Consider the following 19,678-nt stretch of genomic DNA (forward strand, 5'->3'; position numbering starts at 1 on the left):
CATATTCTTGCCATAAAATCCAGCAGTCATGCTCCTTGGTATTTACTCAAAGGAGTTGAAAATTTGTCCCACACAAAACCTACCCATATACAATATTTATAGCAACTTTATTCCTAGTTGCCAAAACTTGGGAGCAATCAAGGTGTCCTTTAGTAGGTGAATGAGTAAAAACAAAAACAAAACGTGGCATCCAAACAATGGAATATTATTCACTAAAAATCAATGAGCTGTGAGGCTATGGAAAGATATGGAGGAGACTGAAGGGTTGATTACTGAGTGAAAGAAACCAACCTCAAAAGGTTAAATATTGTGTGATTCCAACCACATGGCAGTCTGGAAAAGGCAATACTGTAAAAGGATTAGTGGTTGCCAGGGGTTGAGAGTAAGAGAGTGATGATCAGTAGGTGGAGCACAAAAGAATTTTAGGGCAGTGACAATATTCTGAACAATATCATAACGATGGATGCGTGTCACTGTGTTTGCCCACTCGTAGAATGTACAACACCAAGAGTGACTCATCGTGTAAATTATGGACCTTGGTATTTATGTTATACTTATCAGTTGTAGCAAATATACCCCTCTGGTGGGAGTATTAATTTATTTTAATTTTAATTTTTATTTTATTTAATTTTATTTTTTTGGTGGGAGTATTAATAATGAGAGAGGCTGTGATGTATATGAGGGAGCAGAAGGTATATGGAAAATCTCTGTCCCTTCCCTTTGATTTTGCTGTGAATCTAAAGCTACTCTAAAGTCTTAATATATATATTTTAAATGGATGATATAAAACTTGAATACTTAGAGAAAATGATGGATCAGATTCAAATTAGTGTCTCCTAAAAAGACCAAAAATAAAAGGGGTCTCAATGAAACATTTACTATCAATGGCAGCACTGCCACCTCATACCCCTCCTGTAGACATTATTCCACCTGGAACTGTCTAATGGGGTGGCTTTAATCACAGGTTTTTTGTACCTCAAAAAATGTTGAGGGTATAAGTTTTACTACAAGAATATAATTAAGGAAAAATAAATTGGTACTTACATGTAAAGTAACAAAAGAGAACACACAACGTCTAGAAAAGAGAGTTGTGCTTGTTTGGCAAAAACACAGACTAGTTTGGAAATCTCAAAGAATATCACAGAAATTACAGGTAGTAAACATTGAAGAAAGATCTAAATATGATGGAGTTAAAACAGATCATAATAATCATAGGAAAGATGAACATGGATAGAAGAATCGTTCTACGGACTTAAGATTAATTGTTCAGTAGTATTTGTTAAAAGCCTGAATAAAATCCAGTGTGAGATGGTACAAGTGGAATATGGTTTGTTCCAATACGGAGGATGAATGAAGAAGAATAGCTAATTTTGCCCGCACTTGCGTCTGGAAAATTAATGACATTTCAAACACAAAATGCATGACGGCTTAAAAGAAATAATGGGCCACGAAAGTTCTAGATCTGGGGGTGAAAGTGCCAATTGTTGAATACGGTGATTAAGGGGGAAAATGATTCTTTATTCTAGGAAACTAGATGATTATGCAATGATGTACTTATGACCTGCAGCAGAAAATCCAAGCAAATCAATATGAAGTATTCTGTTTTATGTGATTTCCCATATTTGGCCTATGATCCTTTAATTTTTTTCATTTACATTAAACCTGAGCCTTCATATAAATACTTAATCAGGTTTGAACTGGCTGGAACCAAAGTTCCAAACCAAAGTTTTGCCAAGTTCCTCTGACTTATCATTCTTAAAGAATCTCTCTATGTGGGAATAAATATTTCTAACTTAGGGCACTACTATTCTAGTTGTTGGGCAGGAAACAAGGATTATGGCAATGGGACTACATAGATGTTACAACAAAATGTCCTCAAGAGTTGGTAAGAGCAGATCTGCTCTGAGAGGTGACACAGCTTCCTGAGTTCACCTCCACCATGCTTTTAGATCTGCTACTGTTGGGTTTTCCATCATAATAGACTTTTTTGAAATCACACCTGTTCCCTCAACTTGCTCAAAAGGCCTCAAAGAAAGAAATCTTTCTTTCCTTATCTCTCTATGCCCAAAGCCAGTAAAATGACATTGAAAAAGTATTTGAGTTAAACTAATTTAACTGGATGATTCTGAGGGAGTTTGGAGTACATATGTTCTGAGAAGAGGCTTTTCTCAGAAGATGACGAGAGTTAAGCCAGGTCAGGTAATGGGATGGAAGATTCTGTTCTGTTTTAGAGGTAGTGCCACCCAGAGAGAGTCTTGCATTATTTGGGGCAGGAAATTGCATTGCTGGAGTTGTTGTTCATCTGAGAACTTTTCTTCTTAAAGCCCGAGGCTTATTCTATAAGCTCAGATCTTTCTCCTAAATACTTTAGTTTTATGAAAGTGGCTTTCCACCTTTTATCTTTGCAAAAATCTGTAAGCAGCTAGGGAGTTTTCACCCCAAATGAGATTTCCATCACTGTTTTGAAAAAGAAGACCACATCTGCAGTGCTAGGGTTTTTGTTGTTGTTGTTGTTTGCTTTTTTTTTTTTTTTTTTTTTAATAAGGGCAGTACAACTTTAGGATTATGGGAGTTGAGCAGAGGTGTCTTCTGGAAACTGATTTTTCTGGAGAGAGAGAATGGAGTTTGGCCCTAGTGTAAGACTTAATAATAAAATTCATCCTTTTGTTATTTTTGTAATGTTAATTGATCTGTGGAAAACTCCATATATTTTGTTTTTAGGCATATGGTGCATTAAAATTGCATTAAAGTCCACTTCCTGTATTTCTTTTGGAAGTCACTTTTTTAAATATCTGCATCAAAAAAAAAAAAAGACATTTTAAAGTATTTAAGTGGGTGATTAAAGAATATGTATATTTCATATGAGTTATAAATAGATGTACAGTTGTTTTATTTGCTACTTTGGAGGATAAATATTGCTCCCTACTCATACAAACAATTCTTGAACACCTAAGATTTGCACAGTGCAGTGAAATTTCTCTTTAAAAGTTTTTAATGAAACAAAAACCACCTTGAATTGTTCAGAAATGTTTTTTTCTTGCTGTTACCAAATCTAAATATTCTAAGCATACTTGATAAAAATAGATATTAAACTATTGATAAGCAGTATTTTTTTTACAAAAAAAAAGATTTATTTATTCATGAGAGACACACACAGAGGCAGAGACACAGGCAGAGGGAGAAGCAGGCTCCACGCAGGGAGCCCGATGTGGGACTCGATCCCAGGACCCTGGAATCATGCCCTGAGCCAAAGGCAGACGTTCCCGCCGAGCCACCAGGTATCCCTAAACATACTATCTTTTAATAAAGTCTTCATGTATAGTTTAGAAAAAAACTTTTAAATTTTCATAAGACCTACAAGTTTATCTTAACAGATTTTCCATGACACCATCCCACTCTCAACTGATGCCACCCTGAGACAATCTACTCCCTCCACTTTGTACTCTTTTCGACTCTGATGTGCAAGCATGATTTATACAAAATCTTTGCTCTCTGCAAATATTTTTTACAAACCACCACATTTTAATAGGACTAAATGTACCTACAGAATCACATATATGCCAAAATTGTACATATTGTTTTGAGTTTGTATTTATTTTTTTAGACTCCACATATAAGTGATAGTATTTTGTCTTCCTCTGTCTCACTTCTTTCACTTAGCATTAGTGCCTTTGAGATCCCTCCACACTGTCACAAATGGCAAGATTTCTTTAAATGGGTGAATAATATTCCACTGTGTTATACTGGATCTTCTTTTTATTCATCTGTCGATGAAAAACTCCGTTGTTTCCTGACCTTGGGTATTATAAATAATGGTGCAGTAACTATAGGGGCGCATATAGGTTTTCAAGTCAGTGTTCATTTCTTCAGATAATACCCAGAAGTGAAATTGCTGAATCAGATAGTAGTTCTATTTTTAATTTTTTCACAGTGGCCACACCAATTTACATTCTCACCATCAATGTGCAAGTCTTTTTTTTTTTTCTACATCCTTGTCAACTCTTGTTATTCCTAGTCTTTTTGATAATAGCTATTCTATCAGGTGCTTATAATCAACTATAAATTATATATTTGATTATAATTTCTTGTCGAAAAGGCAAGAGAAGATATCAATATTGGATCAACTAGCAAAACAAATGTGTTTTTTTATAATGTAAATTTGGGTAGATGAGAATTTCCTGTATTTAACAAGATACATTCCATTACAAAGGCAATGATTGCCTGCTCAATGCATCTATTTCATTGCTTTTATTTTATTATTATTTTTTAAAGATTTTATTTATTTATTCTAGAGAGACACACAGAGGCAGAGACATAGGCAGAGAGAGAAGCAGGATCCATTCAGGGAGCCAGATGTGGGATGCAATACTGAGACTCCAGGATTACACATTGGGCCAAAGGCAGATGCTCAACCGTGGAGCCACCCAGGCATCCCTCATGTCTTTGCTTTTAAAACAATTTTTTTTTTCTAAACATTTCTGTTCCTTACAATGAAAAGAACTCTGGCTTGATCCTGAAATCTACTAATCTTTGATAAATCATTTAGTTTCTTTGTAATCCAATTTAAATTTCTGTACATCAGGGATTTGGATGAGATAGATACCATACAACAGCTCAAATTCTTCTATCTTTGAGGTGTTACCTTAGATAGAATAGAGAAAATTGCCACTAAACAGTCTCAGCCTGAAGCTGTGGACTCACTGTCACAGGGTGTAACACAGGAGGAAATAGGTCATGCATCTGAGTTTATTACTGAAGGAGAAGAGGCTGTGGTGTTCACTCATCAACTCTGTTCTGTGTTGGTCAAGGACTTCCCTGGGGTGGTGGAAGCCAAGTATCCCGTAATTCTATGTAGCACATGTACATAGGCTAAATGGTGGTCTATGCATCTGGAGCAAATCTTGAGGCAGGAAAGTAGGGAGTAGACCTGGTAGTGAGTACATGAGAAAGAGCATAGGAGATAAGAGGAGGGCTGAAGAGATGTGATGAGGACATAAAAATGCCATTTACATTGCCTGATTAAGCAGCCAATATCTGAGAGTCTTGTGTGTGGGGGCCACCTGCACACCTTTATGCTGCCAAGAGAAAGAATGCTGTAATCTAGAAGGCCTGAGTAGCTAGAAAATTCTGAAATTTATTGCTTCAGTTCAAATCCATATGACTTCTCACAGAAATTAACTCAATATCTGTAAATTCTTCTATGTTTATAGAGGAGTAGTGAGAGTTCTCACTCTTCATCCCGCTCCTGCCATTAGCCTAACTAAATCCAGTATCATGAAGAATGCAGTTATCAGCATCATAAATTCCTTGTTCTTTGATGACTTCCAATCCATTGATCATCTCTCCCATTCCATTTCAGCAGACCTTTCACCGACACACCAATGTCTAATTAATTGAAACTTCACCACTATAGACTTTAATACATGACTCTTTCCCCATACTTCCTTGTTTATGGCTCATTTCCCAGTACCTCTAATCATGTAACCCACTTAGAAATACAGTTTTGTGACTTCTCCACTTTCTCCCAACTTCCCCCAACCCTTTCTAATACTTATTTTCCCCTCAGTATAATCTGTACCAGTGATCGATGGATATATATCCTATCCTATATATAGGATGGTACAGATTACCACTGGTACCATTATCACTGGTACAGATTATACTGAGGGGAAAATATATAAATCCTTATATATATATAAAAAATATATATTTTATATTTTTATATTTATATATCTATAAATATATAGATATATAAAAGCATATTTAGTTATATATATATACATATAAAAGCATATTTAGTTCTCTGACTCTAGGATCATTCATTCATTGTGTATTCCTTCATCCATTTAACATTCCAAGTTGCAGAGCTAGGTACTGGGGATATGAAGATGAATGCGAAATTATCGCACAAGCTGCTCATAGTCTAGAAAAAATAGAGGAAAGCAGGCTTCACAAAAAAATAGTGAAAAAACAGTGTGGTAAGTGAAATATAGAGACATGAACAGTATGCATTAGAGCACCATGGGGCACTTAGCCTGGTGAGATCAAGGAAGACTTCCTAGCAGTAGTGCTCAGTGACCTGGGTTATAAATAGTGAGTCGCAATTATCCAGCTAAGGAAAAGGGTGAGGATATTCTGGTTGAAGGACAGAGTGTTAATCAAAACAAAGGCAATATCACAGCATGTGGAGAGCAGAGATTTATAAGCAGGTCAGTATTTCTGGTTACATGAAGAGTTGAGAAGAGGCTAGTAAGAGATAAGGAAATCATGACTTTGGGGAGTTATTTGAATGTCCTGTTATGGGACTAGGGCTTCAGCTTTTAAGCGGTTTTCCATACTCATTTTCTATTTCCTAATGGCTTCACTAAACTTCTTTATTCTGTATGTTGGTAAATTGAACACCAATAAAAAAATAAAAATAAAAAAAAATAAATTAAAAAAAAATAAAAAAAATAAAAAGTCTTCAAAGGTTTTGAATTGCTACCTCCAGTGGAAATTTTCACTTAAAAATGTTTCTCCAGTGCTACTCCCTCTTTCTTAATTTTTTTTTTTCCTTTCCCAGCTCCGTGGTCATAAAATCATATCAGAGGGGTTAAGGTGAGGTAAACAGTTTAAGAAAATGGACCAAATCAATCTACTCAAATCTCACACATGGAGGGATTTGGCAGAGGAAATTACCTAATCAAGGTGGACAAGATCAGAGCTCTGAGAGCTCCTCTGGGAGAAAGAAGTGAGTTCATGAGTGAAATGGTAATTTGTCAGCATTTGCTTAGAAGTTCCTTTCACACAGATGTTTGATTCAGAAAACTAGAAGTAATCTTAGTCTCTACCCTCTGCGTCTCACATCCACGTATCAATCACAAAAATCCACCTTATATTCTTCACCATTCTTCCTCCCATGGCCTCACTGCATATCACAGAATCTTTGAAACAAAGCTTCTCATACAGTTGTTATTTGAAAAAATAAAGGGATACATTAATGAACTTTATAGAATTTTAGAATAACTGCCTTCAGGGTAATATGGACAGATTTGTAAGTGACATAAACTTGGTCTCGAACTTGACTTTAATATAGAGGCCATCATATTTAGTGATTGTGGCCAAGGTGGTTGACACATTTTCCCCTTTACTAAAAATAAAATGGTTAATAATAAAAAAAGTTCATTAAGTATTAAGCTCCACATCACCAAATTAACCATCCAGACCCCTATGCTCCTTTAAGGACAATGTATAGTTGTTTTTTCATTGTGTTTCATCAGTAACTTTCACTGTTCATTTTAATGGTTGGCATTTAAACAAGGGTGAAGTAGAAAATTATAAATAATGTATGATGCAGATTTATAGCATGATGCAAACGATGTGCAACAGTTAGGGGACAGTTAATCAGGTACTATATAGTTTGAGAACAGTTGTATTGGTTAGTTTAATTATTTATGTGAGCACAGCATAGGAAATGGTATTTAATTAATTCACATTTCTATTTCCCTGTATTTCAAAATGCCCTACACAAATGAAGTTCAATGACCTGCATGTCCTTAGGAAATCTTAGTTCATGTAGCTGTTCTCTATTAAGATTACATTTCTTATTATGGAGACTTATGTATTTTAAAGGTCACCTTTACTTAAAGCATGACTTGAAAAGGATGCATAAAATCTACCAAAGGGAAAGTGCTAGATATGTAGAAAAATATTAACATAAGGATAAGAAAGTAATGGTAATTTTAAAAGACATACACAGGTGGGAGAAATCCATTGTGATAAGAAAGCAATCTTGCTTACTACCACACTGACATAAATTTAAAATATTTAAAAATGATTGTACAAGTTGCTGACAAGCAACTTGGATATAAACAACAAAAAATGTGTCAAAGAACTTTAAATTACATTCTAAGTAACCAGAAAATGGATTTAGGTCTTTTGTGCTTTTGCAGCATCAGCCATGGCTAATAATTTTGATATAAAATGAAGCTTCTTCATAGTATAGAGAAGTAAATATTTCTGAAATACAAAATATAAAGTTATGTTGTAGTTATGGTTGGCAGATCACCAGTTTTATAAAACTTCACAAAATCAAAAACATTCTCAGAATGTTGTTTTTTCTATTAGCACCACTGTTTGCGATCAACCAAATGCTGTGAGCTAGCTTTACTAGAGATTAGGAGGCTATATTAAAAATTAATTAGGAGGCTAGATAGTAAAAACAATAGGGAATGTCAGCACTCAGGGTTTTTTAAGGTTGTGTTTAGATGGATTCATATGTTCACCCAAAGAGTTAGGAACTGCTTTGATGCAATTCCTTGTTATATGCCATTCCCTGTGTTTGGCATTTTGTTAGGGACATCTAAATTTTTTTTTAAGATTTTATTTATTCATGAGAGAGACAGAGAGAAAGAGAGAGAGAGGGGTGGGAGGTAAAGAGAGAAGTAGAGACAGGCAGAGGGAGAAGCAGGCTCCATGCAGGGAGCCCGATGTGGGACTCGATTCCAGGACTCCAGGATCACGCCCTGGGCCGAAGGTAGGTGCTAAACCTCTGAGCCACTCAGGTATCCCAGGGACATTTAATTTAATACTCATAACTTTATGGAGTAGAGACTATTATTATTTCTATTTCATAGATAAGAGAAATGAAGTCTAGTTTGAACTCAGGTCAGCCTTACCACACAGCTATGCTCTTAACCATAACACTACACTGTTTTATGGCCCCATATCACCTATCAAGTCTGACAAATATATTACGTCTATAACACTACAAGCTTAGCTTTTATTTAAATAAGTAAACAAAACTTGTAGTTGTTAGGAATTCCTTATATTAATCTGATACCTAAGCCATGAAACTTTTGAAACTCAGTATCTTCAGTGAGCTCATAAATATGCATGTGCGTGATGTATTAAGGCCTTGGGGTGTTAGGGTTTACATGTATCACTTTCTGCCAATCCATAAGGGAGGTGCTATCATTATCCTGGTTTTGCAGATAATTAAAATGCAACTGAGAGGTCAAATGATTTACTTAGGATCATAAAGCAACAAAATTTGGGGGCTAGCATTCATAAGCACTTTGTTATGTTATGGTGTCTATCCTATAACACAATTTTCTAGGATTTGGAAGTGTAGTCATGAAGCAAATTACATATGACCAAAGCACCAATATTTTGACAATAATGTTAATTTTCATATAGGTATAATTTTTCGAGTTGCTGAAGAACTTTGAATACTCTGCCTAGATGGGACATACAGATATCACACTGCTGGTTGCCCATGATTTCCACATAACTACCTATTATTTTCTGTTGAAGTTTACAGCCTTTGGGGTTCAGAGAAACTTGTACCACAGACGCCTTGGCCAAATTTAATTTCTCTAGATTTGCCCGGGACAGAATTGTATCTTCTCCTCCTATGTATATCATAGTATATACATATTCATTAAAAACATGTCCCTTTGTGAGGTGCCTGTGTGGCTCAGTTGTTTAATTGTCCTACACTTGATCTTGACTTAGGTCTTGATCTCATGGTTATGGGTTTAACCCCTGTGTCTGGCTCCATGCTGAGTATGGAGCTACCTAAAAAAAATGATCCTTTAGAAATTTGGGATAATATCTTGGGGATTATTTTGTGATTCAAGAGTTGCTCATCCTAATAAACATAATGATTTTGTTATTGTTTAAGGGACGAAATGAGTTAATAAGCTGTTAAAATACACCAATTAACTTTTCTATAGTACATGGTATCTCAAAATTTTTTTTGAATGAATAGAATTGGTTTTCATTTTAGTTCATAAATGCTAGCCCTTGAAAACCAATCAGTCTGGTAGTATAGTACAAATGTATCTTTCCTCTCTTTGTGAATTCCTAAGGGTGATTTTTTTTCCCCTCTCCTAACAGTTATATTACTTGACTCTTCTGATGAAAAAAAAATCAGTCATATGACACGTCTGGCAAGAGTTTCATTTTATTATCATTAATTGTCTAGGCCTCAGTGAAGATGGTTTTTGTTTTTCCCCCCATTTTATACCTTTCCTTTAATCTTGATTTTTTTTCATGTTTCCTGATTTTTGTCTTAGCAACTATATTCAAGGATAATGTGATTAATTAATAAGCAGGAAAAGAGAAAGGATGGTATATATTGTTTTTTTTTAATGTTTTGTAGTTGTAATCAGTGGTCTCCAGGCCATATAATCCTAAAATACTTAATATTAAGTAACAATAACAATGATAAAATTATGATACTCTGATTTTCAATTAAAATTTTTCTAGAGCATTCTGGAAAATCTTTAAGGTATTTTATGTGTTTTATGATATCATTCTTTTCCGAGTTTTGATAGTGACATACAGCACTAAATAAGTTCAAGGTCTACAGCGTAATTATTTGACCTACATATACTGTGAAATGATGATAATAACAAACTTATTAACATCCATTTTCTCATAGATAAATGTTTTTTTTCTTGTGATGAGAACACCTAGAATTTGCTCTCTTATCAATATATATATATTCTACATCATATGGAGTATCATGTATATATATTGAGTCAACATATTGTACATTATATCCCTTGTACTTCTTTATCTTGAAAATGGAAATTTGTACCTTTAAACACCTTCTTCCGTTTCCTCCTCCTCCAACTTTCCACCTCTGGCAACTCTAAATCTGATCTCTTTTTCTATGATTTTTTTTTTTTTAAGATTCCACATATAGGTGATATTATACAGTATTTATCTGATTTATTTCACTTAGCATAATGTTCTCAGAGTCCATCTATGTTGTTACAAATGGCAGGAGTTCTGCATTTTTTTATGGATGAATAATTTTCCATGGGTTGGGTAGGTTGAAGGCTGTTTTTGGCAATTGTGGGACTATGAATTAGTTTCCTTGCTCAGGCAGATCATAAGAACCAGTTCTGAGACTAGCAAGAATTTTTGTCTGTGGTCTTGACTCAAGCCAACCACATCCTTAGTTTCTTAATTAAAGAGGGCCACTGGCCTTGCTTTGTGAACAATCAGCTCTAACTATCATATTCTCTGCTCAAAAGTGTTGGGATGCACAGCAACTGGGCATTCTGACCAGCTTTTTTGGTGAGACCACGAGATATACTCACCAGTGAGGCAGTTTATGCCTCAGCTTTCCTGTCTGAGTGGGGGCAACACTAGTTTGTAGAGCCAGCAAAACTCTTTATTTGAGGACCTACATCAGGCAAACCTGTACCCTACTGAGTTCCCTGGTCAGACTGTACCAATGTCTTGGTACTGCTGATGAGCAAAAGTGCTGGTTGGGACTGCTAAATGGGTGCTATTGGTAGGAACTCAGTCTGCTAGGATCTGAGTGCTGGACATTTTGAACTTCTACCCCTCTTCTCCATCACATTCAGATTCCTAGTGGTTGAGCTCGGCAGATTCCCCTGCATGCTTGTGGTGTGAGACAAGAATGGAGGCTCCCAAGAGGCAACCCACAATGTTGGAGGAGATGGACATCCATGCTGGGCTCTTTTTCCACTGTAGGAACCATAAGATTATGGATATTTCTTGGTATGATGCTATGCTGGCCTGGAGGTGAGGCAACACGATGAGTACGTAGCTGTTCTGCTTTTGTAATGCAGTCTGTATTGGTCTCTGTGGTGCAGTGGGGTATTTCATCATCTCTTTCATGTTGTAGGATTCTTTCAGTGTTGTCTTGTCCATAAATTGTTGTTAGTTCTCTTTGTGAGAGGAAGTAAAGTCAGGAATGACCTTTGTTGCAATCTTGATGATATCACTCTCCTCTCCTGATGTATTCTAGTGAATATCTCTTGAAAATTTTTATTTCCCATTGGGGTTTAAGAAGCATACCCAAATGCAATTGTGCTGAACCATGTTCACTAACCTGAAGGTCAAGAGAAACAGCTTTTATTAGCACATATTCCTTTTCTCTTTGTATCTTTAGAGCTGAATGTTTAAGCTTTTAAAAACGTTTTTGCATTTTATCATTAATATCAATCTGATACCAACATCATTGGATCTGATCCTCACCCAATGATTTTCTTATCTGCATTCTGTTTTTTTTTTTTTTTAAAGATTTTATTTATTTATTCATGAGGGACACAGAGAGAAGGAGAGGCAGAGAGACACAGGCAGAGGGAGAATCAGGCTCCACGCAGGGAGCCCGATGTGGGACTCGATCCCGGGTCTCCAGGATCAGGCCCTGGGCTGAAGGTGGCGCTAAACCGCTGAGCCACCCGGGCTGCCCCATTCTGTTTTTTGATTGAATGTTTAGCCATTATTTTCAGCACTGAGATTTTACTATTTGCTATAAAATAACTATATAATTTTTGAGTTTTTCTCTTTTATTGATGTTGTTCCTAAAATATGTACTTACCCTAAGATGTCACTTGCATCTGTTTTGACCAAAGGGTTTTCCATGGGTGGGTGTTTTGGGTCATGAGACTGTAAAAATCCATGAGAAAATGAGACTACCAACTAAGACTATATAAGGGACCAACATTTCTGCACTGGAGGTAACTTTTACACTACTCTGCTTATTTTTTTCTGCCTCTAATGATACACTACTTATAAAACATAGATTGCTGTGGAGATTGAAAAGAGCAAGTTGAATGTTGAAAGCATAGGACAAATGGAAAGAAATATATCACCCACATAAAATGTTATCAAAGTTTACCCTTCTGCATTGGATTTAAGACATTTAACCGTCATTCCTATGATACAGGCCAGTAAATTTTCCTCATAATCTGAGAGCCATAGAAGTTTGTGTTTTCTCCTCACAAGCTCAGGATACTAGGGAGTTTGGGTCTCCTAAGTAGATGAGGTAATAGGAATAAGTGGATTAAATGGAAATGATCTTGGTAATGGCAACACCTTTTCTTCTACTTCTGTACCCCTCTTTAGTGATGTCTTCTCCCTACCAGTGTGCGTGCACACACACACATGCATGTACACACATACATGCACACACACGCAGCCTCTGATATCATACTTTCTGAAAATGCTACTGGTGCTCCTGAAAACCAGTACCTCTTCTAGTGGAATTTGAGGGTGCTGCTATTACGTTATTAATTGCCAGAAGCAGGGACAATGAAGCAAACGCTGCCTATGTCAGAAGCTGACCGAGGTACCAAGAGTGTTGATTTATGCCATTACTGAAATCATGAAAAACTGCTTTTTCTTTTTTTTTTAAGATGAAGAAATTGAAGCTTGGAAAATTTAAATAGCCTCCTACTGATTACATGTTTATTAGTGTCAAAAGCAGGTTTTTATAGTTCTACTTTGGACTAATTCTAGCCTCCCAAATGCCATTTATTTAGTCCATAACCTTCTATATTTTTAAGAACCATCTCTATTTTGTTTTTGCCTCAGTTTCCTAATCTTCCTCTCCCCCACACACCTCCATTGTAATCTAGTTACAGACAGAACTAGACCGATAGCTCCTAGAAACTATAACCTCCACCTACCCATGTTAACAAGTTATTTTCCTGTGATCCACAACTGTAGGCAGTGATGAATGTGTAGTTCAATGGACTCTTTTTATATCCTGAGCTTAAATTCATAATGGAACTGTCACTCAATAAGACAGTATTTGGTGGTCACATTCTAAATGAAAAATTTCTTTTCTGACTGTCCGTATGTCCCCAAAGATAAAGTCTTAAACTTCTGAATGCTTGGTATATGCCTTTAATGGCATACATTAGCAACCTAACCCATAGATTTCTATAGCTATATTTTCCCCCAGAAATAGTCTGATAAATATTTTTATAACATGAATACTGATCAAAAATATCCAAGTTGTATAGGAAATCACTTTCAAGAATAAGGATAAATGTTCTGTTAAACACAGTTTCTCAGAAAGCACGGCAAATAGGCTTCCTGGGTGTGGAGAAGAGGTTTTTAGGACTGAGCCCAGAAAAAAAATAGCATTTCTGAGTATCATTTATAATCATAGAAATAAATGAAATTGAACTGAAGAGGATATTAAGGTATCTTCTCAGGTTCTCAAGTATAATGGGAAGAGAGACAACAGTCTCCAAAGATACACAAAAGAATTATATCTGTTTTGCTTTGCCCACTGGTACATTGCACATTTTATATTTCAATTAAATTTTTTAATTAGGAAATTTCAACTGTTGTAAGCACACTTTACAACTAACATATTCCTATGACCTCTAAATAAAGTAAGTCTTTAGTAAGAAGTAATGAACTTGAATATTAACAGGATTCTGATCAAAAGATATGGAAATATATTTAAATTAAAATTATGTTGACATTATGTTAATGTAAAATGGTAACTCTCATCTAGTTTGAGGCTGTTTTAATCAGTATATTAAAATGCATTTTAACATTTCACTACTCTAAATCCATGTAAATATGAGAAATTCTGAACTTTGATACTCTTTTAAATAATTTTAATACATAAAAATTTAAAAATAACTTGTGATTTTTTTTGTCAATTGTAGTACCTGGAGCAAGGATTCACTGAATGTAATGTATGTGTTTTAATGTTACATATTAATGTATTTTTATAAATTTCATCTATAATGCATCATCCTGACCTATCCCTGCCCAAGATATGTCTTAACTTTCCAGTGGGCTGACCTTTCTATCTACATGGTAACTTTACTCCATCTCCTACCTCCTTCATTCATTTCATTCATCAATCATTAATAGCCATCAGTTAAAGAAGTCACAGTCTGTTTTGGGAAGTGGACAGCTGGGCAAATAAAATACTGCCAGTTCCAAAGAACTTGCCCATCCCATGGCTTCCTTCTCTGAACTGACCACCACTTGTATGAATGGTGGGCATGGCCCCTGAAACCAGGTTTTGGTAACTATCCATTACTGTACAATCCTGAGGACAAGTGCTTCCCAATGTCCCAAAAGACATTCTTTTTTTTTTTTTTTAAAGATTTTTATTTATTTATTCATGAGAGACACAGAGAGAAAGAGAAAGAGAGGCAGAGACACAGAGGGAGAAGCAGGCTCCATGTAGGGAGCCCTACATGGGACTCGAACCCGGGTCTCTAGGATCACTCCCTGGGCTGAAGGTGGCACTAAACCCCTGAGCCACTCAGGCTGCCCGCCAAAAGACATTCTTAAGCGTTTTATTAGTACTGCATAAATAGACTCTTGATTTTATTTTCAGGTTATTATTTTGTGGTAATTTTGACTGCAAAAACAAAAAAAATCAAATATCACAGTATTCACATATCCAACAGCTGTGTTAAGTCTACTGCTTTCTATTTCCAAAACAAAATTTGGTCTTTGAATCATTTTTTAACACAATATATTTCCCCCAAGCACTGACTTGGCATTTACCTTCAGTATTATTTCTCCTATTTATCAATTTAACTCAAAATATTAGAGAATCCCAGTTTTTCTGACATGGAGATTTCTTTTCTAATAGAGACTATATTCTTTCTCAGATAATCTTTCTTCCTAAAAGACTGTTAAAAATACTGTAAGAAAATATCCCAAGTTGCTGCAGTATTTACTGACAAGACCTGCTATTAGAATTAAGATAGGAGAGAGTTTAGGTTTCAGGCAGGGCATTTAACTACTAGTGAATTTGAACCTAAGATTCCTCACCAGTAGAAATGATACTTACCTTACTACTTAGCTGTGAGGAATAAACCAGGTTACATGTATAACTGTACCTATGCAGTGCCCAACTTATATTAGAATCTCAATAAATGAAAATATCTTATCTTCTACTTGTGTGAGTTTGCTTCTAATTTGTAAATTATTGGAACATTTATTGAAAGAATTATTTTCTGTGCCCTCTTGGACACATTAGTTGACCTTATTTCCTTGTTTTCTTACTTAGTAAGAAACTGAATCAAATAATATTCTCAGTATCCTTCTATCTCAAAAATTCCTTTTTTAATGGGGATATAAAGAAGACTCACATTAGAGAAGAAATGTAACTAATATTCTAGAATAAGAAAGTTCTGGATTTGAATGTAAAATTTATCGCTAACTATGAAGCTTTGGATCCGTCGTTAATTTCACTAAGCACCAAGTCTTCTCCTTAATGAAATACAGGTAAATAATATTATATATCTTATAAGTTTCCCTTGAATATTAAATGGCTTAATGTTAGCAGTTGAGGGCTTTTCAATTAATAATAATTATTATAATATTATGCTGATACTATATTCATTATCATTAACCATTGCCATATCCTTATTGTTATATCAGTATCTCAATTTTAGAATAGAGGCTTGAAAAATAATTAAGTTTATTGTAAGTTTAGTAAAATGATTGTCTAAACAATATGTATATTCAAAATCTTAGGGACTGTGAGCCATTAAGGAAACACATGTTCCTTCATATTTAATTCAGGGCAATATTTATCTAAAAACATTTAAAAATTTTTTATGTATTCTAAAAGAAGTTATTGAAAATCTGAAATTTTCCATACATTGGAGCAACAGTGGGGCGGGGGGAAGCAAACAAACAACTGCTCACAAATAGCTTATAGTCTAGTGTTAGGATTGGGTGATATAATCTATATCAGTTAGATTTTGCCAAGTAACAAACCACTCCACAATTAGTGTTTTAAGACAATAAATTATTATTTCTCATCAATTCTGTGGGTTCAGCCAGGAAATTCTTCTCGTCTGTGCTGGTTCAGCTTGTGGGGGATGATCTAAAACTCGCATGTCTAGAATTTGGATGGAGGTATAGGGGCAATGAGGATGACTTGACCAAGGGTCTTATTTTTTAAATATATATAACAAACTTTCCTTAGGCCTCCTCCACATACTACTGGGTGTAGGATTCCATAAACAGCAAGACAGAGTGAGTCCCATGTGTAAGAAAACTGTTAAGTCTCCACTTATATCATGTTTATAGTTGTCTAACTGAATAAGCAAAGGACCTGGGCAAACTCTGAACTACTATGGGGGTAGAGTACTCAATCTACTATATAACCGGTTGACATGAGATTCAAAACCGGGGAAACTCAGGACAAGGAAAGTGAGCTTAGACTATATGAGCACATGGTCCACCTAAGCCCCATGGTCTGAGGTTGTATGAAAAAAAACAAAAAACAAAAAACAAAAACAAAAACAAAACCCAGCTACCTCCTAAGGGACCTTAGCAATAAAGAATCATCAATGAAGAGTCAGGTTTTAATTGGGGCAAGAAAGGGAGCAAAATTTTATAAATTGGTGAACAAGAAAAAGTTGAAGGAGTAGGGAATTTTGATAAGGAGTGACAAAGGATTCTCTGAGGAGAATGAGAACAAATGAAGAGATTAAAAGCCACGTGATACAGAGTGATAGAGTTCAGGATTTATTTGGAGATCAATATAAGAGGAATAAATGTGTATAATAAAAGTTTTTCACTTAGAGTTACCTTGCTGAGAAGACATCAAAATGAGATATTATGTTTGCCATAATTGATTCTACCAGATAAAATTATTAGGGGACCAGACAAAAAGTCATTTCAAATTTGTCAGGCTCTTAGTGGACCTAATTGAAGACTTTTCATGACCCTTAACAAATGCTTAAACTAACAAAAAAACAAAAAAACAAAAAAACAAAACAAAACAAAAAAACAAATGCTGAAACTACTGTGTGTCACCCTTGAACATTCTTTTCCATCCAGAGTGCTACTTTTTACCCCTACATAAGCACAGCTACCATAGACTCTCCACCATTCTAGAACTTCAAAGTGTACATTTTATCCCCTTAGTGAACGGAGTGTATTTCTTTATTCAAGTATATGTTCACTTGACTGATAAGTAAAAAACAGCTTTGTCTTTTTTTTTTTTTTTTTTTTGAGAGTCTTGTTTATTTTTTGGTAAGAGCCTTATAAGATGGTCACAGATCCAGTGCTCCTGGTCACTTGCTGAGTGTTCCTGGCGGGGGTGGGAAGGGCATCTTTTCAGAGCCTGCAGATGTCAGAAGGGAAAGTTGAGAGCATTCAGACCCCTAAGCCTCATGCCTAACATCCAGAGCACAAAGAAAACTTTTTTTTTCTAGAGGATATCTTTTATAGTGCTCACTTTGGCAGCACATATGCTAAAATTGGAATGATACAGAGATTAGCGTGGCCTCTGCACAAGGATGACATGCAAATTCGCGAAGGTGTCTTTTATAAAATATATGCTTCTTAGTGCCAACAGAATGTTGTATAGAGTTAGACGTTTTATGTATATAGGCAAAGAACAAATCCTCCTGATTTATTTATCCCTACCTTTAGACCTGTATGTCTAAACATTCTTATTTTATCTTCATAGTCAAATATAGCTTAGTCATCTATGAATCTATCTAAAATAATGCAGTTTTACATGCATGAACTACTATTTATTGCTCCATATAAATAGATGATTTTCAATTGAACAGTTCTAATGTTATTTTTAATTAATTCTCTAGAAGTGCCCCTGATTTTAGCAGACTAAAATTTTGAGAATAAGTTCATGCCTACCTATCCATAAACGTCGTGATTTTAAAAGTCTTTATCTGACTCCTCAGCCCTTATCTTTCCAGTTAAAGGAATCCTCATTTGTAGTCTGTCATTATCCAGAAGGTTCCCCATACCCTTGATCAACAGTGGAAAGGTTAAGCTTCACTTTCTAAATCGGGACCTGAAGGAACTTGATAAGAGACAGCTAGAGTCAGGGATCATTAATCACTATCATGCTAGAAAAATTGAGAAAAGTATCAAGAAATACAGCATTGTAATTTGAGACTTTTCTTCCTTTCAAAATTTGAACAATATAGGTTAAGAGAATTATGTTTTAAAATTGAGTTACTAAATCTTGTGATAAAAATATGTATTTGAAATGATATAGTCTTTCAAAATAGCACAGATTTTGTATGATGTCTTATTGGTAAACTTGAGAGTATATTATTTCTCTTCAGGTATGATAGACTCACACAAAGACTTGAAAATCTGGAATTTTCTTATATCCCTCCTTGACTCTCCATATCCCTTTATATCACTCCCTATCTCCGTCGCCCAGCTGCCAAAAAGCCAACTATCAAATTATATCTAATGTTTGCATGATATTTTTCATACCTGTTTAGGATCTGAGGGGAAAAAAACTTTTACAAATTCACTTGCATAACATGTTGTTTGAAGTAAATGATGGGTTATAACGTGCCTGCAACCAGACTGGCACGAGATTGTGGTTGGGGAAAGAGAGGAAAGGAAGGGGTATGTGCATATGCATATGTATATGTTTATGTTAGAGAAAGAGCAAAAGTGGGAGCAAAAGATATTAAGGGTTTTCAAAGGATATAGCACCTCTGTTGGATATGCGGTGCTGGAGAATTTAAACAATTGGGAGATGGTGCATGGAAGATTGCTGACGCTATGGGTGTGGTAAGGCGCATTCAAGGAAAGTGTGTGGCATGAGACTAGGAAATAATCAGGAACAATTTTTGTTCACAAATATCAAAACAAGAAGTTTTAAGTACTGAGAGCTTGATCTGGACCCATAGGCAGAAAACTGCTGTCTGGTCACTAAGATATATGAATTTAAAAACAAAGATTTTCTTCAGGTTTCAATGATAGTTATGAAAAACATGGGGAAAAGCAAATGTTAAACATAATTATTGAACATTCCCTACATGCTTTGAAGCATTTAAATCATATCCTATTGGTTCAAAATGAACATAAAACCTAAAATGGATCGTTGGAATAGAAGCAAATATTGCGAAGCATATTCCGGATCCTTTCCATAAGTAAG

The 19,678-nt window shown here is 35.3% G+C and overlaps 1 pseudogene; it reads left to right on the top strand.

Moving 5' to 3' along the window:
* Positions 1-17,981: 17,981 nt before the first annotated feature.
* Positions 17,982-18,082, top strand: LOC112650859 (U6 spliceosomal RNA; annotated as a pseudogene).
* Positions 18,083-19,678: the final 1,596 nt, after the last annotated feature.

Source organism: Canis lupus, chromosome 29 (assembly GCF_003254725.2).
Source record: "Canis lupus dingo isolate Sandy chromosome 29, ASM325472v2, whole genome shotgun sequence".
In the NCBI taxonomy this organism is placed as follows: Eukaryota; Metazoa; Chordata; class Mammalia; order Carnivora; family Canidae; genus Canis; species Canis lupus.